At 43.0% G+C, this 25258-nt stretch overlaps 1 protein-coding gene across 1 annotated transcript in view; it reads left to right on the top strand.

The window, feature by feature from the left end:
- The window catches only part of LOC126481881 (sodium/potassium/calcium exchanger Nckx30C), a 1430899-nt gene that overhangs the window by 1126714 nt on the left and 278927 nt on the right, over positions 1-25258 (top strand). The window lies entirely within an intron of this gene.

The raw sequence follows: 25258 nt of genomic DNA, 5'->3' as shown, positions 1-25258 counted from the left end.
TCGTGGAGTCTGCGCCACGCTCTAATTCTACCATCAGCTCTTGCCAACTGAAATTGGGACTCATCTGGCCACGCCACAGTTTTCCAGTCGTCTAGGGTCCAGCCGATATGGTTACAAGCGCAGGACAGGGCTGCAGGTGATGTCGTGCGTTAGCGAAGGCAATCGCGTCGGTCGTCTGCTGCCACAGTCCATTAACGGCAAATTTCGCCGCACCGTCCTAACGGACACGTACGTCGTACGTCCCACATTGATTTCTGTTCTTATTTCACACAGTACTGCTTGCCTGTTAGCACCGACAGCTCTACAGAAACGCCGCTGCCCTCGGTCGTTAAATGAAGGCAGTCGGGCACTGCATTGTTCATGGTGAGACGTAATGCTTGAAATGTGGTATTTTCGGTAATTTCTTTAATTTTGGATGGCGGAGTATTGAATTCCCTAACGATTTCCGAAGTGGCATGTTCCAAGTCTCTTATTTCTCGTTCTGCCGCCATAATCACGTCGGAACCTTTTCACATGACTCACCTGACTACAAATGACAGCTCCGACAATGCACTGCCCTTTTACACCTTGTGTATGAGATACTACCGCCATCTGTATATATCGATATCGGTATCTCATGACTTTTTTCACCTCAGCGTATTATGATATATTATAACTTACAATCTTAGCTAAATGACACCGTGGCAGTTACCCCTGCCTACGATAGAAGTCAAACTTAATGTTCGCGATCTGAAATAAAGATGTGCGTTTATTTTTGTGGAGGCGCCAGAACAATCAAAGGAGTTAACCAATTCGCAATATGTTGGTATTGTATTGAAGTATTTAAAAGCAGATTTTTAATAAATTAGGCAGTTAACAGAAAGATTACTAAGCAAAAGAAATATCGTCGGAATTGTCAATGTTGTATGTATTCACGAAGTATAAATAAAATTCTTGTGGGTATGTGATGATACCGTGTTGGCAATTATCCAGCTGGGCTTGCAATAGTGGTTGAAACCTTGGACTACATTCTACTATGACCCTGACATGAGCATATACCCACAAGAGCTTAATTGAAACCGTCGGTCGAAACTGATGCCTACCCACATATTCATAATACGGTATTTATGAGATTTTGCTGTTAGTAGCTGTTTTTATGTAGATATGTCACTAAACTTGTAGATGTAGCTGCATGTCTGCCGCGTTACGTGAGTTATGATAACGTTTCATATACAGTTACAACCGGAATGTATGCTTTTGTGGCCGGCCGGAGTGGCCGTGCGGTTCTAGGCGCTGCAGTCTGGAGCCGAGCGACCGCTGCGGTCGCAGGTTCGAATCCTGCCTCGGGCATGGATGTGTGTGATGTGCTTAGGTTAGTTAGGTTTAATTAGTTCTAAGTTCTAGGCGACTGATGACCTCAAAAGTTAGGTCGCATAGTGCTCAGAACCATTTTTTATGCTTTTGTGGAAATGACACTTAAACACACGGACTCATTGTTATCATCCATGACACTCCACTAATGATAGAAATTCATGATTAGTTTATATTACACTTGTTTTAACTTGCAACTATTCTAATAATTTTTTTCGCAGTGACAAATATAATAGCATTATAGATAGTCCCAACTGTATCAACTACATTTTTTTTAAATGTCTGATACCTACTGGTATCATGCTTTACCGTATTGAACTCTGTAACACGTAACCAACTTCATCCACCGCCTTCAGGGCATATAACTTTTCATGTCCTGTCGATAACAAGGTATCCACAATATTAATAATAAATCCGTTCGACAGAATAATAAATCCCCTTACAGGAATAGACTGGTCGCTTTGGTTAGCGCCGACGATGTAGAACCGGTACCAGACAGTCATATCGTCATCGCAGTGGTTAGCACAATGGACTCGCATTTGGAAGGACGACAGTTCAAATCCGCGTCCGGCCATCATGATTCGGGCACGATATTGCAGCGCCAGTGTTGGTAATAAATATGATGCAATGAAGGAACAGGCACAGTGATGACTACAGCAGTAATGGGCTACATGAAATGCATTCGCAGTTGCGAGTACGCCCAACCATCAGCTGTATGATGGAGTGACGACAGTTAAAATTTGTGCCAGACCGGGGCTGAATCCGGATTTCCCGCTTTACGCTGGCGGTCGCCTTTACAGTACGACTCACAGCCAGACCCAAACTTCCATACGTTGTGGTCCACGAATCTAGAACCTGCACTCGTGCACATCATGCACTGACCGGTAAATATGATATTGCAGTGCCTTTTTTGGCAAAAAGTGCGATGCAATGTTCCTCGGACACGTCCGAAGGAACATAGCACCGTACATTTTAACAACAGAGGCTCAGCAAAATCGTATTTACCGGACGATACCAAGCCAGCAGCATTCAGTTACAATGTCTCCTCTGTACGAGAATTACATGGTGTGTACGAGAGCAGGTTGCAGACACATGGACGACGACATACAGTCTGCTATTAAGAGCTTGGTCGACATTACACACCGATGGTAAAAGATATCGCCTTAGTTCTTTCACAGCACACTAGAGGAAACCTTTGTCCATGCAATGTCCATAAAGCATTAATTTACTCTGAATTCTTGACTGAGATTTGCACGTGTTTATCGATACTTTAAATACAAATGTTACAAATTTATGAAAGATGTTTGATGCCGACCGCCAAACTGTGGTTCACCGTCAAAAACAAAGATTGGATACCACACAAGGACAATGATACGAAGCATAGTAGGAAGCTTTGCAGCGACTGGATAGAGGAGAAAGATAGGTACTGGATGCAGTCGACAATTACCAGGATCAGGGAAATGACGTGGAAGGACAAGCCCCTTTAACTAACATCATTGATCCCTTAACAACATTTATTTTCATATATTTCCTTTGATAGCAACAGGTCCCAACGCGTTCAAAATATATGAGACAGCCATTAAATTACAATAATAGTAAACTCAAACAAATTCAAAAAATAAGACCTTAACAATATTGGCCTTTTTTAAATTTTTTAATTAAATAGTTTTAAATAAAACAATCAATTAAAATAATTAAAATAATTGTAGATAAATCTCTTCAAGTGAATTCAAGACCAAGATATTAGACGGATACCCAAAAGATAAATATTGAGAAAGATAACATAGGGATTACACAAAAGGTTTACACTCAAAAAATATTTACAAAAAAATTTAGAACAAGAGTACAATACGTATTAAACATTAAAGAAAAAATTTCCTGTGTGATGCCTGTTAATCAAAGACCCCTTGGCCGAGAGCAAAATTTCGTTTACCGTGCAAGTCAGATAACTTAAGATATTCTACTTGAGCACAGACAGCAAGGACGCGCGAGTGCAAACACATAGCAACCCTCGCTGGGAAAACCTCCAGAGCCGTGCACACGGCCACAGGTAAGGCAGTCCCACGCGGCAATAAGCCGCCGACGCGGAACACTCTCCCTGCAGCTTAGTAAGTGCTGATAACAAACAAGAAAGATAAGTGCCTCACTGGATTAAACTACAAGTAAAATTATGGTTTCATTATGATTGCACTTATAGAGCGTTTCCAAAAAGTTTATACGCCCTAGGAAAGGATCTTTTCTAACAGAGAACTACAGTAAGGGAGCTGTAGTTTTTTTCCTGGAAGGAAGAAATGGAAATGAGCGTACGGTATCATTGGCCGGGAGGCCCCTGTTCGGGGAAGTTCGGATGCCAAGTGCAAGTCTTATTTCATTCGACACCACATTGGGCGACTTGCGCGCCGGTGATGAGGATGAAATGATGATGAGGACGACACAACACCCAGTCCCCGAGCGGAGAAAATTTCCAACCCGTCCGGGAATCGAACCCGGACCCGCTTGCATGGGAGGCGAGCACGTTTCCACGCAGCTTAGCAGGCGGACTCCGGGAAGGAATATAATAACAAATCGCTAGGTCTTGCCGTTAGCCGAAGCTCACAACATGCTTAAAAGTGGTGGATAATAGTAATACCAGAGAGCCCTCTAGCTTCTAAGACATCGTGAAAACAGATATTAAAACTTAAAACAGCCGGTTCTCTTGCATAAGAATTTTAAAACAAACACAACTTTTAAAAAATTAAATAAGGCTAGGCACTTTACATAACCATAACAATATTAATCAAGGCAATTTTTTTTGCGAAAGAACTCTGACCAGCAGGTTGAGACAAGTTACTTCAAGGTCACACAGAGTAGATAAGGCAACACCCTAGTCCGAAGAAGAGTAAAAGAAGACCCGGAAACGCACCGAGCACCCTGTGCGAGAACTGACCGTCAACTGCCTGCGCTGCGCTCGTCGGAGGCTTCTCTCTCGACGCGAACCTGGCGCCCGCTTTTAAAGACTAGCCGAGGCAGCCGAACCGCACAAAGGAGCAATACGAGCCTCCTTGTGAGACGGCAGCTAAAAGTTATCGATAGTGAAGTGAGCGGCCACGGCTCACTGGATGGGCCCTCACTATCGCCTGACGCTAATTGATTGAAAATGTGTCGCCTTACATCAAAAAGAAGCTGTAAATCTACACATTGACACAGCTATCAAATCAAATTCTGTGCGTTTGGGGGTCTCTTCCACGTGTATAGGTGGAAAACTTGGTTTCAAGTATGCCTTGGAGATACCGAGCAATTATCGACGCCGCGGGTGACGACGTATTATTAATTGCAATTGCATTTTTCTTTTGTTTACGTATGATGTTTATGTTTTAGTTTGCTGTCAAATAAATTTTTCTACTGATTAACCCGAACACGATCTTACGTAATAGAGTGTACGGAAGTTCGTGTTTAAATAGCCGAAGCAGTTTAGGTGACCATTCGCGTAAAGCGGGAAATCCGGTATCGAATCCCGGTATAGCACAAATTTTCATTGTAATCATTTCATTATGCAGTTGATAGTTGTCCGTATTTGCAACTGCGAATACACTTCACGTATCCTGATTTAGGTTTTTCGTTACTTCCCTAAACCGCACTAGGCACTCCTGCTCAATGTCGACGGGACGCTAAACCCTGACCTTCCTTCTTTCAGGCAGTCATACAATAATGCCGCTGACGTATCGTGGTAGCGAAGTGCTGTGTGTGTGCCAGTCGGTTGCGTAGGTTAGCGTGGACGAGCAACAGGGTGAGAGGAAGAAACTAACGCATTAGTGCATACCCACCCTCCCACCTTGAATGAAGTTGCCCGACTTGTTTGTGTACCAATGCTGACTGCCCACGGTGTCTACAAGGAATGGTGTACCACCCAAAGACACATAGCAGGGGCTAACAATAAATACTGTCTGCAAAAGATGCTAACCAACTTGGAATGCAGATGAATGCTACGCCTTGTCACTGACAATCAGTTTCTGAGTGAACATTGCAAATGAAACTACATGCAGTGGACATTTGAAGTCAGGTACTTCGCAAAACGTCATTTCTCGGAACGGCATGTCTTCGGCGGTTCATACAATCCAGTAAGTGGATATCAGGTGACTGAAGAAATGTAGCGTGGTCCGATAAGTTGCAAGTGTGCCCGGCAAAGATGGGAAGCGTCGAGTGGCCCAACGGCCCAATGGGACATTTAACCCACCATACGTTACGTGATGTTTTGAGAGCATTAACATGAACCAGGATGTTTATTCCAACATTCTCGGTAACCTTACGTCGTTCCATCTTCTACATCATCATAATGAGCGTACAGTGAGCAAGTGTCTACGACTCTTTGGATCAGCAGGCGACACATAGTAATTATCACTGGTCTGACCAGAGGAAACTACAGTTCTCCGTCCATACCTATAGGTTCTTTGACTGCTCTGCGAGATAACTCATTGAAAATACAACACAAGGTTGTTTTTTTCTTTGAGTCATTAGTCTTCTGATTTGTTTGATGCAGCCCGCCACGAAATACTCTCCTGTGACAACCTCTTCATCTCAGAGTAGAACTTGCAGCCTACGTTCTCGATTATTTGCTGGATCTATTCCAATCTCTGTCTTTTTCCCTGAAGTCTTAACAGATGTTCTATCATCATGTTCTTTCTCCTTGTCAGTGTTTTCCACATATTCCTTTCCACTTCGATTCTGCGCAGAACCTCCTCATTCCTTACCTTATCACTCCACCTAATTTTCAACATTCGTCTGTAGCACCACATCGCAAATGCTTACATTCTCTTCTACTCCGATTTCCCACAGTCCATGTTTCACTACCACACAATGCTGTGCTCCAAACGGACATTCTCAGAAACTTCTTCCTCAAATTAAGGCCTATGTTGGACTTCTCTTGACCAGGACTTCTGTTGACCAGGAATGCCCTTTTCGACAGTGCTAGTTTGCTTTTCATGTCCTCCTTGTTCCGTGCGTCATTGGTTAGTTTCCTGCGTAGGTAGTAGAATTCCTTAACTTCATCTACTTCGTGACTATCAGTCCTGATGTTTAAGTTTCTCGTTGTTCTCATTTCTACTACTTCTCATTACTTTCGTCTTTCTTCGATTTTCTCTCTGTTCATGTTCTATGCTTATTAGACTATTCATTTCATTCAACAGATCATATAATTCTTCTTCACTTTCGCTCTTCTTCACTTTCACTCAGGATAGCAATGTCATCTGAGAATCGTACCATTGATATCCTTTCACCTTGAATTTTAATCCCACTCCTGAACCTTTCTTTTATTTCCATCATTGCTTCTTCGATGTAAAGATTGAACAGTAGGGACAAAACACTACAACCCTGACTTACATCCTTTTTAATCTGACCACTGCGTTCTTGGTGGTCCACTCTTATTATTCCCTCTTGTCTCTTGTACATATTGCATATTCCCTTCTCTCCCTATAGCTTACCCCTATTTTTCTCAGAATTTCGAACACCTTGAAACATTTTTCATTGTCGAACGCCTCTTCGTGGTCAATGAGAGTGGCTTGATTTTTCTTTAGTTTCATTCCATTATCAACCGTAACGTCAGAATTGCCTCTCTGGTGCATTTACTTTCCCTAAAGCCAAATTGATCGACTTATAACTCATCCTCAATTTTCTTCTCCATTATTCTGTATATTATTCTTGTAAGCAACTTGAATGCATGAGCTGTTAAGCTGATTGTGCGATAGCGGTCGCACCTGACAGATCCTGCAGTCTTCAGAATTATATGGATGATATTTTTCCAAAATTCAGACGGTATGTCGGCAGACTCATACATCCTACGTATCAACGTGAATAGTCGTTTGGTTGCCATTCCCCGAATGATTTTAGAAATTCTGATGGAATGTTATCTATTCCTTCTGCCTCATTTGATCTTAAGTCCTCCAAAGCACTTTCAAATTATGATTGTAGCACTGGATCCCCTGCCTCTTCTGAATCGAATCCTGTTTCTTCTTCTATCACATCAGACAAATCTTTCCCCACATTGAGACCTTCAGTGTACTCTTTCCACCCATCCGCTCTCTCCTCTGCATTTAACAGAGAAATTCCTGTCGCACTGTTGATTTACCACTCCTGCTTTTAATTTCAGCGAAGGTTGTTCTGACTTTCCTGTATGCCGAATCAGTCTTTCCGACGACCATTTCATTTTCGATTTATTCACATTTTTCATGCAGCCATTTCGTCTTAGCTTCTCTGCACTTCCTATTTATTTCATTCCTCAGGGACTTGTATTTCTGTATTCCTGAATATTCCTAAAAATTTTGTACTTCCTTCTTTCTTCGACCAACTGAAGTATTTCTTCTGTTATCCACGGTTTCTTAGCAGTTATCTTCTTGATACCTCTGTGTTTCCTTCCAACTTCTGTGATTGCCCTTTTTACAGATGTCCATTCTTCTTCAACTATACTGCCTACTTAAGTATTCCTTACTGCTGTATCTACAGCCTTAGAGAACTTCAAAGGTATCTCATCATTCCTTAGTGCTTCCGTATCCCACTTCTTTGTATATTGATTCTTCCCGGCTAATCTCTTAAACTTCAGCGTACTCTTCACCACTACTACATTATGATTTGGGCCTCTATCTGCTCCTAGATGCTCCTTAACATCCAGTACTTGATTTCGGAATCTTTGTCTGACCATGATGTAATCTAACTGAAATCTTCCCGTATCACCCAGCCTTTTTCATGTATTCCTCCTGCTCTTGTGATTCTTGAACAGAGTATTCACTATTACCAGCTGAAATTTATTACAAAAGTCTTTCTCCTCGCCCGTTTCATGTGCCAGGCCCATATTCTCCCGTAACCTCTTCTTCTGCTCCTTGCCCTGCAACCGTATTCCAGTCCTCCATGACTATTAAATTTTCATCTCCCTTTACGTACTTTCCTTTAGTCTGAGGATGACTCGGCGGCCGGTCGGTTCCGATGGGCCTTCCGAGACCTGTTCGGACGGAGTTTTTTTTACATACTTTATTACCCTTTCAATATCCTCGTGTACTTTCTCTATCTTCAGCTTGCGACGTCGGCATGTGCATCTGAACTATCGTTGCCGCGCTGGATTAGCCGAGCGGTCTGTGGAGCTGCAGTCATGGACTATGCGGGTGGTCCCGGCGGAGGTTCAAGTCCTCCCTCGGGCATGGGTGTGTGTGTTTGTCCTTAGGCTGATTTAGGTTAAGTAGTGTGTAAGCTTAGGGACTGATGACCTTACCAGTTAAGTCCCATAAGATTTGACAAACATTTGAACATTTTTTTAAACTACCGTTGCCGGTGTTGCGTTGCTGTCGATTCTGATAAGAACAACCCTATCACTCAACTGTTCACAGTAACACACTATCTGCTCTACCTTCGTGTTAACGAATCGTATGTCGTTAGACCATTTTCCGCTACTGTTGATACGTACTCATCTGACCAGAAATCCTTGTTATTTCCATTTCACTTCTATGATCCCTACTATATCTAGATTGAGCCTTTGCATTTCCCTTTTCAGATTTTCTAGTTTCCCTACCAAGTTCAAGCTTCTGATATTCCATGCCCCGACTCTTATAACATTATTCTTTAGTTGAATATTCAATATTTTTCTCATGGTCATCTCCCTGGAACTCCCCTCCCGGAGATCCTAATGGAGAACTATTCCGGAATCCTTTGCCAATGGAGAGATCATCATGACACTTTATCAATTACGGGCCACATGTACTGTGGATTCGCTTTACGTGTCCTTAATGCAATGGTTTCCGTTGCCTTCTGCATCCTCATGCCGTTGCTGATTCTTCCGTCTTTAGGGGCAGTTTACCATCTCTAGTACAAGAGAGTGCCCTGAACCTCTGTCCGCTCCTCCGCCCTCTTTGATAACGCCGTTGGCAGAATGAGGTTGACTTCTTACGAGGAAGTCTTTGGCCGCCAGTGCTGATTGTTAATCAAAATTTAAGCAATGGCGGATTTTAACTTGACACATTACTTGGCCACAGGAATTCTTGGTATTTTGAAACTGCAGTTGACTATTAAAGCATCACTTGATGCATGAATTAATAAGCTGTTCTCTTGAAATACAATGTTCAACATTTACAAAAGCAGATCTACGTCTGAGGTTTGACTGAGTGTCTAGTCCCACGCGAGGGTTGTGACTTCTTACGCAGAGGTCACGAACTGAACGGAGCGCTTCCATGTTCGGCTCTATATTGACTTCCATGCGAGGTCACCGCTGTGCTGAGAGAGGGGGTTTGTCTTCTTCAGCTTCTCCCATTCCTCGTTGCAGATTACAGCGAGACATCGCTAATGTCTATAGTAAGATGTGCGTTGCTGGCTTTGGTGTGGCGCCTCGAGCTCTGGACGATACTGTAAGCATCTTTACAGTTTAATAGCTCCTTTGGTCTAACCACCAATGAGTGGCTTCCGACGGATATTGCACATCTGAAGGAATTCATGAAGTCTCTTCTTCGCCGAATTGAGGCCGTTATCAAGCTGGTGTTACACTAATCTTCCGTCCAGTGTGTTTATAGCTAACATTCTGTTTCGAGCCAGTAGAATCGGTCTTAGCGAAAGAAAGCAGCGCGCCTGGAGTAGAGGCAGTTAACTCTGGCCCGCGCTGCATTGTTGAGGAGTATGGAGCTCGGCCGGTAAGCGCCTCCTTCCTCTTATCGGCCGCTGGCGCAGCAGCCGGCTGTGATTTACGGCGCTGCTGCGCGGCCATCAGTCTTTCCCCGCTATCTTCGTCTGCTCCGTCCGTGAGCTTTTCTTTCGCCCTCTACGGCCCGCATTCAAAGATTCCAAAACTATCGCCACAAGACGACGAATACTCTGCAGTACCAACATTGAGCCGTTTCTAATGGTACGAACTGGCCACGGCTACTGCGAAAATTCAGCTTCGGCGTAAGAGTCCTCAAACACAGCTGCTAACGTGGTTGCTCGAATGTGGTCGCCTCGCCGGTTGGTTGTTTTAATCTGTATGGCGTTCACCCCATCAGACCGCGTGAGCTGTACGAGTAAGGAATGCCAAATGGAGCAAACCGACTGCTTCAACCAGTTACATGGGGGCCACTAAACGAAACATCACAGAAATGATTTTTTCCAATGAAAAATTTTTTGGGTGGATGCCTTGAAATTCACTTAGTTTTTCGTTATTTTCTTTACGACGTAGAAGGGTTTGCATTTAGAATCTTTTTATTTTTGTCCCGTAAAGATACATGACGAAGCAACACACTTACAGACATGAACACAACAGAAAATTTTGCTAATATCTTAGCCAGCATCTACAACATTTTCAATTGCAATGTTTGCAATTTTTGGAACTATTTTTGTTTTACAGTTGTATATTGGGTCAAATAATGTTCTTAATTGTGTAACATCTGTGGATATCGAATGTACGAGTATGAAGTAGCGAGTGTTACATCACTGCTCCGTTTTTTTCCTTGTATCAGTCATCCTGTAAGATGTGTTTAATCATGGCCAGTTCTGCCTGTTATTCAAATGGGTCGCACCATCTTCTGTGTTAAGACACATGTTACCTCTCTGTATGTGTGCAGCTGTGAAGATTTGACACGTACGAGGATCATTCAATAATTAAAGAGACAAACTGGTCTGGAGAAAAAAAGAGTTTATTTTCACAAAAGAATACTTTTTCTACTTTTCAACATAAACCCCTTGAACATTATGCACTTGTCCCAACGGGCCAAACTTTTTTTATTCCGGCTGAAAATAACTCTTTATCTTGATATTTGAAACAATTTCCCACAAACTTTTTCGCGTCCTCGTTGTCCTGGAACCTCTTCCCACGTAATGCCTCCTTCAGTGCACCAAACAAATGGAAATCATTAGGTGCTAAATCAGGACTGTAAGGGGGATGAGGCAGTAATTCACAGCCCACTTTGTTGATGGTTTCACAGGTTAATTGAGCATTGTCTTGCTGGAGAATCACACATCTCCTCTGTGATCCATGACGTCTCTCTCTCATCGCTGGCTTCAGCTTGTTTAAAAGCAGATCGGAATTGTATTGGCAGTTCACTGTACGCTGCTCTTCGAGATAATCACAAAAAACTGGACCTTCAGCAGCCCAAAACATCGTCAACATGACTTTTTCTGCTGCTGCTTGGGTTTTGATTTTTTTCTTGACAGATAAGATAGATACTTCCATCCCATGCTTTCTCTCTTTTATTCTGGCTCGTTATAGTAAACCCAAGTTTCATCACAAAACTTTGTTGAGGAACTGCTCACCTCCTCTTTCATAATGTTCCTTTAGTTGGCCTAGCGGTTCTAGGCACTTCAATCTGGAACCACGCTCCTGCTACGGTCACAGGCTCGAATCCTGCCTCGGGCATGGATGTGTCTGATGTCCTTGGGTTAGTTACGTTTAAGTAGTTCTAAGTCTAGGGCACTGATGACCTCAGATGTTAAGTCGCATAGTGCTTAGAGCTATTAGTAGAATTTTTTTTTTTTTCCTCTCTGTGCACACTCTCGACCTTGTTTCCTTGTGTATCCGCGTCGACTCCTTTGGGACCAATCTTGGATATGGTTTGCGGTACTTCAGCTTGTTACAGATTATGAACTGTACCAGTACTAATTTGAACCTTATCAACTATCATTTCCATAATCGCACTGTGGACGGCACGCAAAATGTCATTAATTCATTAATTCAACTTTTAAGTGGGAGTTGAAACTGTAACTGGTCGGCCAGATAGGTGTTCGTTAGTCACTCCTTCGCGAGCATTTTTGAACTGCTCTACCCACCTTTAAAATTTGCACTAAAGATGTTTGCTCCGTTATTGCAGATGGCATCTGGGCCTATCACTGGCAACACGGAAAACATTCAAACGATAGCTATATCCATCACACACTTTATGTAAGATTTTTTTCATCGACGGAAGTCACTGCTGCTATAATTAATTTGAGTCTATTTGTCTGAAGTGCTAAATAGGGAATTAAAATGCAGTCCTTTGTGTATCCCCACAGAAAAGTCGCATGATATCGTGTTTTGCAACTTTAGAGGCTCATAATGTAATGGGATGTCTTGGGGTTCCGCTTCGCCATGTATAGCGCTGAGGCATTTTGTCATCTGGAAACTATCGAACGTTGTTCTGTCGGTCAGGTGGGGCTCCAGCCGGTTGGAAAATGAAACCATTAGCGACCTTTTGAAACTATGAGAAAAAGGGACATTTAGAGATAGCTCATTCCAGCCTCTGTGTTCTGTTTAATATTATCCGTTTTGAGGATGTGAGGTAACGTTTGCTACATTTTAATAGTAATAACAGGAAGTATTCAACCGTTCCGTGTCCTACAAGCTACTCAGCAACTTGTTTCGAGACACACTGCTCTCATCATCATATAGTCAAACTTAGCATACGACGTTAAAACACTAAAAGTCTACCGGCTCAGTAGCAGCGTTCATAAAATCAAATAAACACCCATTGGACTACGGAAATTAAAATCGTCGACTTCTGTCAGCTGGTGTCCCATATCAAACCGCACCAGACCACACACTCCTGATCTGTTGTCAGCTCCAAGAGTGTGAGGTCGACGCTTCTCTAGATGTCCGGGGTTGCTGTAAGCTGCCATGCCTGCGACATTACTGTGTAAGCGCAGCTATTGGTTCAGCCATAACGCTGCTCTATTGATCCCGTACTTTTCTTCATTTCAAAGATCATACTTGAGTGTTGTCTACGATTATCAGCCTCTGGTTCATTCTTTCTCTTATTACTTTTACACGGTAATTTATTAGCAACTGTTAACTGCTATCTACCCAATGAGGTTTAGTTTTTTTTTTCTCTTTATCCTTTCTGCTCATTGGCAGGTTGACTGCCCTGTGTACTGTGCTACCAGTCTCTTTATAAGCCAGTGGATGGCCTGAATCGTGTCGAATTACAGCATCAGTTGTCGTCAGTTTTCTGTAAACAGGCAATGGGTGTTTATTACCCTGCATTTTAATGTTCAGATCGAGGAATTGTAAATTGCTATGGCCGCGCGGGGTTGCTGCGCGGTCTAAGGCGACTTCTCACTGTTCGCGCGGCTTCCTCCGTCGGAGGCTCGAGTCCTCCCTCGGGCATGGGTGTATGTGTTGTCCTTAGCGTAAGTTAATTTAAGTTAGGTTAAGTAGTGTGTATGCCTAGGGACCGATAACCTCAGCAGTTGGGTCCCATAGGAACTTTAAAAAAAAAAATTTGCTACGATTTTTGCGCTTCACCGGAACCTAGATTTTTCTGTGGGCGTCGTTTTTACTATTTCCTCTATATCTCTCTCAGAACAGTGTACAAGAAACAATGCATCGTCTACGTAACGTTTCCAATGAACAGTTTTACCCATAATATTTTCGTCAGATTTTATAACTTTATTATCTAAGTCATTGATAAAAATGCCAGCTGTAGTCTCTGGAATGCTAAACTTCGTTTTCATAAAAGTATGGATGACACACCTCTTCATAAGAATTGGCAAGTCCAATTTTCGTGGATACGTTTCATCTTCAACAATTTAATGTGAGTCCTAGGGACCCAATGTCATCGAATTTTGACAGTTTATCGTTAACGTGAAATATTGCTTCATCACTGAAAATTAAATACCAAAAAAATTATAGCCTTTTGCAGCTCTTAAAGAACATTGCTATTGTCAGCAGGTTTCTTTTTATCACGCACAAGGGTTTGTAATCGGTATGGCTTGTAGGCAAAACCTCACTTTAACACACAACGGACGGTTGTGTAGAGAACTGTAAATTATTCAATCAAAAGTTTGCCGAATGCTCTCCATTATTTCATCAGAAGTGCAAAGTCGATCTGAACTCTTACTTTTGAGCAGACACCGTATATTAAAACTGACGACACCAGTGACGAATGCTTTGCACCACAAGCGGAAAAAATTCTGAAATTCCCAAAAAAAATTCCAATTGGGATTTGAATAGAGTGGTAATTTGAATAAATTGTTGATGTACACGAAGGAATTATTATTCAGAATTTAGAACAAAGCTCTTATCTTTCGATCTATAGAGAGACGCTATTTGTTACTAATGTGTGTGAACGTCGAAGATCGATGCTGTGCAAATGACAGTAGCTATTTGAGTCATCGCAGGTGAGTGGCAGGCAGGCAGCAGCACCTGCGCCTGCGCAGATTGCGTGTGTGTCGTCAAGAGAAGGGCCGTAAATCTGCTCGCCTCGCGCCCGTAAATAGCGCACTTAAATTTCTCGAGAGCGTTCCTCCGTCTTCATTTTATGGCTGCAACACATTTGCGACGGTGGTCATTTCTCCTTAACCTAACGGAAGCTGTCGTTATGAACAGTATTCTAACATGAAGGTATATTTCTTTCCAGCACTGCATCCTTCTTTAATACGATTTATCTCACCCTCTTAGGGTTGATTGACAATCTAACATTTTGTTCAATCTACGCAAACAAGATTGATATAGTTGTTACATTATCTTCAATGATTTATAAAAGTAAAGGCATCCACAAATGTGCGTATTAAAAATAAAAACATCGTGATACATTTTCATCTTATTGTGGCTGTCAGTACTTACTGGACTCAGATTCGTCCGCTACGTTAATAAGACAGGTATTTTAACATGTTTTGATGCATCCCGCATGACACTTGCGGTAGCATTGTACTCTGACTACCGAACCCCTTCAACTAAGCAACTCTTTTCTTAATTCAACGGGCTTTAGACTGATTTGATATCGTCACATATCTCTTCAACTTCTGTCGTAAATTTTCACCAGTGTATGCTTTTACACTCAGCGAGTCCGATGACGTGTATCTGTCCACAATTTGTCACCCTGATACTCCTCTGGCTTGAGTTCTCGGCCACATGTCCCTCTGACTTGCCCTTTCTTTGGTAATGATTTTCCATATTCATCTTTGAAGTTTTCAGACTTGGAACCTACGCTTTAGAGAATATCGTTCTTATCGGCCAAGCAATAGAGCCACTACTCACGAACTGCTTTCACAGTTTAAATTGTGCCTGTCCTACTTTCCAAACTTCACAGACGCTCTCTTGCATAACTTTGTGAACTAGTTCTACTTACTACTTATCCCCCACATTGCTAGAGGTAACTAAGGCACGCTATTGGGAAGTGCCTCTACGAAAGGTGGATACTTAGAATTCTAACGATGGAAGATATTTCTAATCAAATATAAAATTATAAAAAATTTTAAAACTTTCTATAAAACTTTTAAAATTTTCAGCAATTTTCTATACATTGTGTCAATTGCATTTAACACTAATTTTTTTACAAAGTGATGACCAGTTTCGATAGCTTAACTGCCATTTTCAGATCTAAGAACAAACACATAGAAAAATTTTAAAATTTTTATGGTTTTACCTTACGATCGCTTCATCCTATTCTGACAATGTCAGGTGTCTTCAGAAGCTATGTTTAACATTTTTGTTTCGTCGGGAAATGAAGGAGAATTCGCGTGGTACAGTTTCTAGGCATCCAGTTGTACACCAATGAACTGCGTCAACTCCGGAGCATCTCCTCGGTGCATCACAAACAGAAGACACGCATTACATGCGCATTCAAAAGGATCTTTCCTACACCTTTGGTGTGAAATGCAGCAGTGTATGGCACTTAGGTCATGATGACGCTGGCACACTGGGCAGTAAGCACTTAGAGTTCGTTAACGTAATAACGGCATGACAGTTCAGGGAAGGGAGACTGCAGGTGCACTCAGCTTCCAAATAAATATATTTTTTAATGCATAGCACACAACTGTATTATTAATCGTTTGTTATAACCAGAATTGTTTCTTTTTTCGGTAGCAAATACAATACAGAAAAATACGGTAGTTCAACCTTTACATGTAGGTAGCATATGAAGTGATACTTACGAAAATTATTTAAGACAAAGAGACGTGTTCAGCAGAGAAGTTCGCTTTTCCCGTTACTCTTCATCACACTTACGGACAGAATCATGAAAGAAATAAAGGAAGTACAAAATGAAGATCTCAATGCTTTTGCTTTTGCTGATGACATCGTCATTGGGGAGAGACGGAAATGGAGGTTCAGGGGAGACTGGACCACAGATATATATATATATATATATATATATATATATATATATATATATATATATATATACACTCCTGGAAATGGAAAAAAGAACACATTGACACCGGTGTGTCAGACCCACCATACTTGCTCCGGACACTGCGAGAGGGCTGTACAAGCAATGATCACACGCACGGCACAGCGGACACACCAGGAACCGCGGTGTTGGCCGTCGAATGGCGCTAGCTGCGCAGCATTTGTGCACCGCCACCGTCAGTGTCAGCCAGTTTGCCGTGGCATACGGAGCTCCATCGCAGTCTTTAACACTGGTAGCATGCCGCGACAGCGTGGACGTGAACCGTATGTGCAGTTGACGGACTTTGAGCGAGGGCGTATAGTGGGCATGCGGGAGGCCGGGTGGACGTACCGCCGAATTGCTCAACACGTGGGGCGTGAGGTCTCCACAGTACATCGATGTTGTCGCCAGTGGTCGGCGGAAGGTGCACGTGCCCGTCGACCTGGGACCGGACCGCAGCGACGCACGGATGCACGCCAAGACCGTAGGATCCTACGCAGTGCCGTAGGGGACCGCACCGCCACTTCCCAGCAAATTAGGGACACTGTTGCTCCTGGGGTATCGGCGAGGACCATTCGCAACCGTCTCCATGAAGCTGGGCTACGGTCCCGCACACCGTTAGGCCGTCTTCCGCTCACGCCCCAACATCGTGCAGCCCGCCTCCAGTGGTGTCGCGACAGGCGTGAATGGAGGGACGAATGGAGACGTGTCGTCTTCAGCGATGAGAGTCGCTTCTGCCTTGGTGCCAATGATGGTCGTATGCGTGTTTGGCGCCGTGCAGGTGAGCGCCACAATCAGGACTGCATACGACCGAGGCACACAGGGCCAACACCCGGCATCATGGTGTGGGGAGCGATCTCCTACACTGGCCGTACACCACTGGTGATCGTCGAGGGGACACTGAATAGTGCACGGTACATCCAAACCGTCATCGAACCCATCGTTCTACCATTCCTAGACCGGCAAGGGAACTTGCTGTTCCAACAGGACAATGCACGTCCGCATGTATCCCGTGCCACCCAACGTGCTCTAGAAGGTGTAAGTCAAGTACCCTGGCCAGCAAGATCTCCGGATCTGTCCCCCATTGAGCATGTTTGGGACTGGATGAAGCGTCGTCTCACGCGGTCTGCACGTCCAGCACGAACGCTGGTCCAACTGAGGCGCCAGGTGGAAATGCATGGCAAGCCGTTCCACAGGACTACATCCAGCATCTCTACGATCGTCTCCATGGGAGAATAGCAGCCTGCATTGCTGCGAAAGGTGGATATACACTGTACTAGTGCCGACATTGTGCATGCTCTGTTGCCTGTGTCTATGTGCCTGTGGTTCTGTCAGTGTGATCATGTGATGTATCTGACCCCAGGAATGTGTCAATAAAGTTTCCCCTTCCTGGGACAATGAATTCACGGTGTTCTTATGTCAATTTCCAGGAGTAATATATATATATATATATATATATATATATATATATATATATATATATATATATATATATGTGTGTGTGTGTGTGTGTGTGTGTGTGTGTGTGTGTGTGTGTATGTGTGTTTTAAAGAATTCAAGTTGACTGTGAGTAAGAGCAAGACAGTGGCAATGAAGATGAGGAGGACACTCACACCTTGAAACGTCATACTGGAGGGAGAGAACGCTGAATGTGTGAATCGTTTCAATTACCTGGATAATGTCATATAAAGTGATGGAACTACCAAACTGAAGTTTTAAATAGAGTAGCAGACGGGTCAAACTTACTTTACAAATTACGAAACCTAATGTGGGACAAGGGCGTCCCACCAATAGGTTAACGGACCGTGTATAAAATCTCCTGGCAGTCATGATGTATAGTCTGGAGATCTGTGTCATAAAGAAGAGAGAAGAGAAACAGGTAAAAGCGTGTGAAATGGAGTTTTTTAGATCAGCTCTGCAAAAAACGAAGAGGGACAGTGTCAGAGGCATATCGTTCACGGAGTTCCTATCTGGCTCGCTGGAAGGAAATCCGGATGATGATGACTTAAGAAAGGAATATTCATCACGTCACTTACCGATATGGAGAAAGCCCTCTATTACGAGGGCCATTCAAGAATTAGAGAGACATACTGGTCTGGGGAAAAAACTGCAAGTAGGGCAAGATTGGTACTTTTATGGCTTTAAGTTGGCATCAGTGGGATGAGCGCTGATAAGCTGATGTACCAACATTGTTTTGTTTATAACCTCAAAAATACATTTCAAGATGGCGAGTCCGCTAGAGATGCCCACGTTAGTTGAACAACGTTCTGTTATTTGTTTACTTGCTGAAGGCGAGAAACCAGTGAATATACTGTGAAATGCCTAAAGTTTATGGTGAAGGTTGTATTTTCAAATCCTTCCCTGTGTTGTAGCATGTTTTATCAATAAACATAATTTGTTAAAATTAGGACATTCTTTTTGGAACACGTTTTACAATGCAACTCTAACTATCTTCATTCACACGGTTTTTTTCCTTACGTTACGCACTCTAGACGGGGCAGAGTATTTTGGGGGTCCCAGTATGTGCCTTACAACAAAAGAAAACATCTCGAAGACCTTGGACACAACCAGACAATGACACCTATTTTTGATTTAATTCTCGGACTACATGTTCAAGAAATAAATGAAAGTCTAGTGAATGTGAAACTGTTTTTGTTTATGAGCACTGCGACCAGACCCTACTCCGTTTATACACACACTCACTTCGCGCACAAGGGCTTAATAAAATATGTGACAGATTTTTACGTTACATGGGTACGTAGGTGTGTAGGGGACAGCTACACACCCATCGCAATGCCCGATTGATAGTCTACTAACTTCCAAAAAACTATTCTTCCAACTTTCAAGCAGCAAACGGTAGGCGAACTCATGTGGTGATTTTACTGCTGACAGACTCGACGAACGAAAAATTTCAGATACTTCTGATAGCGACTTGCATCCCTCATATCTGCACACGTGTAGAGTCCACGAGCTCATGCAATCCCTCTTCCTTGGCAAAAATAAATAAACAGGGTGTAACAAAGAGCTATGGCCAAACTTACAGGATACATTCTTCACTCGTAGAGGAAGAAACACTTTATTTCCATGGTACAATTCATTTTTTACTTACTTTCATAATCACATTAATCACGATAAATACACAGAGTGAAACCCTTTCCTAAATCTTAAAAATGCTCTCCGCTAGCAAGGACACATGCATCAACCCGCCGTCGCACAAAATCCCTGATGCGCTGCTGTATACCTGGAGAACTGCATATTGTTTCACGGTCCTGAAGACTCTTGTACCGGGATTCCGTACACAAGAGCTTTAAAAGGCGCCCACAAATAAGTCTTGTGGGTTCAAGTTTGAAGAATGTAGAGGCCAAGGAACTGGTCCACCACTACATGTTCATCTGCCACGGAATCCGTTATTTAGAAGCCTACGAACATTGACACTGCAATTAGGAAGGCTCCATGGTGCACGAAGTCCATGTTCCATTGCATGTCGACGCAAGTAACGAAGTGGGTTACATGTCAACATTACCTTCGATCAACTGGAACGACAAACATTGACGGTGCATCTAAGAATTCTTGTACAGCTTACTATGCATTCTAACCAAATGTAACCAAGACAGAATTTAGAACTTTCAATCAAAGAAAAAGTTTCTTGTACCGTAATACTTGTACGTTCTGTTTCTATGTGTTGCTCACGATTAATGATTAATGTGATCATGTAGACAAGCAGAAAATGAGCTCTGCCATGGAAAAAATTTGTTTCCGCACCCATGTTTGTATAATATATTTTCTTGCACTATTGGTGAGGAATGTTTCCTGATGCTTTGGCCATAGCAGCTGTCGTTGTAGAACTCAGAAAAATGCATTTACCGTACATATTATATGTGCTTACGTCCTTAAACCTTTTACGTGTTGAAATATGCCAAAGGCAATGATTTTTGGAGGTAAATCGTGCGGAATGTCTTTCGTGGTGTAGCGAAAACTTTCGAATGAATAAAATAACCGCGTGGAACGTATTGGTACCGCAAGTATTGTATATCAAATATAAGTATAATTTAATAGTCCTTACAAAGTAACGTCAGCTTGTTGTTTGGTAGTGCATTGTTTGTGGGTTATTTGCGTATCATTATGATGATTCTGTTAAAATTAGCGTTATTCAGTATTAGCTATTTAAAGAAAATTATACGTTTACAGATTTTTATTCCAATTTATTATCCCATAGTGCCTCTACACTTCTGGTTTTTCAAATTACTCTACACAAAAATCTTTAAACATCATAACTGAAACCTGGTTGTCAAGGGAAGGCAGGATTCGGTTACGATTGTGGGCGAAGCCATAATCTACTATTGGTAGCCTTTTACAGTTACACACATTTATTTTTAAAACAGAAATTCCAGACTCGACAATAAATAAAAAATACCACAAGCTATTAATGAAGGAATAAACAAGGGTGTAAATAATAGTGTTTTCAGTGCGTTACAATTGAACAGATCACCATAAAATACAGATACAGATAATGTTAAAAGAAAAAAAAAACAAGCCACTGTGATCACGGCTGAAGGCCTTACACCCCAAGAATGGTAATAAATTAAGAATGTTTAAGAACTCGCTGCACTTACAACTTACAGGTATTGAAATATTAAAAAGTAAGTGGCAAAAAACACAGCAGAAGGTATCAGACGCCAAAAATGGCAGTAAATAAGGTTTTAAGGCTTACTGCTAACATACAAATATCGAATTATTTTTTCATAGCAAATGACCACAATCGCAGCTGAAGGCCTTACACGCCAGGGACGGTAATTATTTTAAAAATTTAGAAACGTGCTGCAAAACAGCAAATACAAGCAAAGGTTAATTTAAAGAAACAAGCAACTGACCACCAAACGGGTGAAATAAGATGATGGTAACCTTGTAACACAACCCTTACACTGCTAGATTTATTCCAGAAGGCGACCGGAACTATTAACTAGACATACATAACCTTTAATGTAGGTATTACAAGGTATGGTAATAAATAGTACAATAATAAAACACAAGAGCCAGTCACAGACGGTGCTCCAGGAATCTACCTCTGAGAAGGTTCGGCAACAAACACTTTCGCGAGCGATGAGATAGCCAGCCAAGAGTTGCATTCACTTCACAATGTGGTAACTCAGACTAGAGGCAGTCTAACGAATGACTAATGATAATGTTGCTGAAGCTACCTGAAGTCCAATAAACCAAATGCATGAATGTAACAACACGCCAAAGCCGGAACCGGCGGACTGCACTACGCCCCCAGAATACTGTGCTTAGAGCGCCCGGAACGAAAAAGAAATCACTACCACCAGAGAAGAAGAATCACAAACGGCCTACAATCAGGGAGCTGTCAAACTACACGCCTTATGAGACAGCAGCGGCAAGGCGAGGAAACGTACACTGCCGTTACATAGGCTAGCCTCAGGGCAGGTAGCTGGGGTGTTAGTGGCCACCAGGCATGAAAAATACCGCTGGTTGAACTTAACAAATTGTAGCCAGCTGAACGAAGTAAATAGTACAAGGGCAGTTCAATAAGTAATGCAACACATTTTTTTTCTTGGCCAATTTTGGTTGAAAAAACCGGAAATTTCTTGTGGAACATTTTCAAACATTTCCGCTTCGTCTCGTATAGTTTCATTGACTTCCGACAGGTGGCAGCGCTGTACGGAGCTGTTAAAATGGCGTCTGTAACGGATGTGCGTTGCAAACAATGGGCAGTGATCGAGTTTCTTTTGGCGGAAAACCAGGGCATCTCAGTTATTCATAGGCGCTTGCAAAATGTCTACGGTGATCTGGCAGTGGACAAAAGCACGGTGAGTCGTTGGGCAAAGCTTGTGTCATCATCGCCGCAAGGTCAAGCAAGACTGTCTGATCTCCCGCGTGCGGGCCGGCCGTGCACAGCTGTGACTCCTGCAATGGCGGAGCGTGCGAATACACTCGTTCGAGATGATCGACGGATCACCATCAAACAACTCAGTGCTCAACTTGACATCTCTGTTGGTAGTGCTGTCACAATTGTTCACCAGTTGGGATATTCAAAGGTTTGTTCCCGCTGGGTCCCTCGTTGTCTAACCGAACACCATAAAGAGCAAAGGAGAACCATCTGTGCGGAATTGCTTGCTCGTCATGTGGCTGAGGGTGAAAATTTCTTGTCAAAGATTGTTACTGGCGATGAAACATGGGTTCATCACTTCAACCTGAAACAAAACGGCAATCAATGGAGTGGCGCCACACCCACTCCCCTACCAAGAAAAAGTTTAAAGCCGTACCCTCAGCCGGTAAAATCATGGTTACAGTCTTCTGGGACGCTGAAGGGGTTATTCTGTTCGATGTCCTTCCCCATGGTCAAACGATCAACTCTGAAGTGTATTGTGCTACTCTTCAGAAATTGAAGAAACGACTTCAGCGTGTTCGTAGGCACAAAAATCTGAACGAACTTCTCCTTCTTCATGACAACGCAAGACCTCACACAAGTCTTCGCACCCGAGAGGAGCTCACAAAACTTCAGTGGACTGTTCTTCCTCATGCACCCTACAGCCCCGATCTCGCACCGTCGGATTTCCGTATGTTTGGCCCAATGAAGGACGCAATCCGTGGGAGGCACTACGCGGACGATGAAGAAGTTATTGATGCAGTACGACGTTGGCTCCGACATCGACCAGTGGAATGGTACCGTGCAGGCATACAGGCCCTCATTTCAAGGTGGTGTAAGGCCGTAGCATTGAATGGAGATTACGTTGAAAAATAGTGTTGTGTAGCTAAAAGATTGGGGAATAACCTGGTGTATTTCAATGCTGAATAAAATAACCCCTGTTTCAGAAAAAAAAATGTGTTGCATTACTTATTGAACTGCCCTCGTAATAAGATGTCGAGGAGAGCTAATCAGATCCGCCTTCTCCAAGCACTCCACTCGCTGCTCTTCGCCTCGGCGACACTACGAGCAGCAACACGAACCCAAGTCACTGGAGAATCGCGAGATGTCGCAATGGTGGAGGTTTCTCAACTTGAACTACAATGCACTCATCTTAAAGCCTACAGGATCTGGTTTACGACGAGGTCGTGCACCCTCGTGACAGCAGCCCTTCCATCGGTAGTCCACGCACGCCACCAGCGGTCACGGCGTTTTCTCCCACTGCGCGGACGTGGCTCCTCCTGAATCCCCAAACGAACTGCCACACTCACACGACACGGAAAACAACGACGTCGCCACAAAGATAGGGCAACAGTTACTGCATATCGATAAACGCCGTCTCTGCCACTAGCGGACAGGCAACGCTTGCGAAACGAGTGGCGCAAGTCAAGACGAGAAGACAAACAACCGCAACCATTCCAACTAAACAATACAGTCTGGCTTCCAACAGAGGGCGGAAACCTACAAACAGCACCTACACGAGCCGGAGCACCGCTCAAGAACCAACATAATTTGTTCGATATGAACACCGGGGACATAGATGAGATGCTGCATCCCAAAAATGACGTGATCAAAATTCAGGAGGAATACGAGCAATTGTGCTCCTGTATAACTGGCCTTCAGGTCAGATAGAGACAGAATGTGTCCCTGGTAAAAGGTTCTTTCAGATATCCCAAGAGCCAAAGGTTACCTTGCAGGCCATGCTTCTGGAAAACGTCTGGAGATAAGTTCGTGGAAGGTTTCAACAAGCAGTTCTTTTAGTGGACGAGCGACATGAGGTGTTGACCCATCTTGCATGAAAATAGTGGTTTCCACAAAGTTTCACTCTTCCAAAGGGGGAATCACATGCGGTACAAGGAGGTGCAGGCGTCACGGTATAACTGACAGCTCCTGTGGGTGTATTCTCTTCAAAGAAGAACGAAAGGAGAATGAAGGTGCTTATGAATATAGTGTATAGATAAAAACAGTCCAGTTACGATTTGAATTACTAAACACAGCCCTACTAGGGACACAAAATTTCATCAAAATGAAATATTTGTTGGTGCAGGTAAATCAAATTGCTACCCGTCATGAAGTTTCAGCTGCTACACCGCCTCGATCTTGTACGGGTACCCGTATAATATAGACTGCAAAACTTGCCGTACTGTCGACTTAGGGCACGAGCACTAGCCTTACCAGGGGCACGAGCTGCATGGTCACTCACAGCAACAACAACAACATTTTCACTAACGTCCACTGGCATAGGACGCCTTCCAGATGTCACCATAATATGACCCATGTTTCCGAATTGCATTATCATCCTTTCTAAACCACTTAATGACATTGGATCTCTCCTCAAACTTTTCAGTCGGCGATACCCTCTCACTGCAACACTGTTATGGCTAAAAATCACGTAAAACAGTTACACTAACAGCGCATCGTCTGCCTTCTCAATGGCCATTCTGTTAAGTCTCATTATAGCTTGTTAAATGACACCGTGGAAGTCATACCGCGATACAAACCGTGAACAGAGCCTGGTGGCCACAACCGAAACTACAACTACATCTACGTGATTACTCCGCTATTCACAATAAAGTATATGGCAGAGGGTTCAATGAACCACCTTCAAGCTGCCTCTCTACCGTTCCACTCTCGAACGGCACGCTGGAAAAACTATCACTTAAATTTTTCCTGTGCGATCCCTGATTTCTCTTATTTTATCGTGATGATCACTTCTCCATATGTAGGGTGCCAACAGAATGTTTTAGCAATTGGAGAAGAAAACCGGAGATTGAAATTTCTTGAGAAGATCCCGTCGCAACGAAAAACGCCTTTGTTTTAATGATTGCCACTCCAATTCACGTATCATTGTGGCACTCCCCCAATTTCCCGATAATACAAAACGAGCTGCCCTTCTTTCAGCTTTTTCAATGTAGTCCGTCAG

This window comes from Schistocerca serialis, chromosome 5 (assembly GCF_023864345.2).
Source record: "Schistocerca serialis cubense isolate TAMUIC-IGC-003099 chromosome 5, iqSchSeri2.2, whole genome shotgun sequence".
NCBI classification, from domain to species: domain Eukaryota; kingdom Metazoa; phylum Arthropoda; class Insecta; order Orthoptera; family Acrididae; genus Schistocerca; species Schistocerca serialis.
The sequence above is the reverse complement of the archived record's forward strand: the minus strand, read 5'-3'. Positions and strand labels throughout refer to the sequence as shown.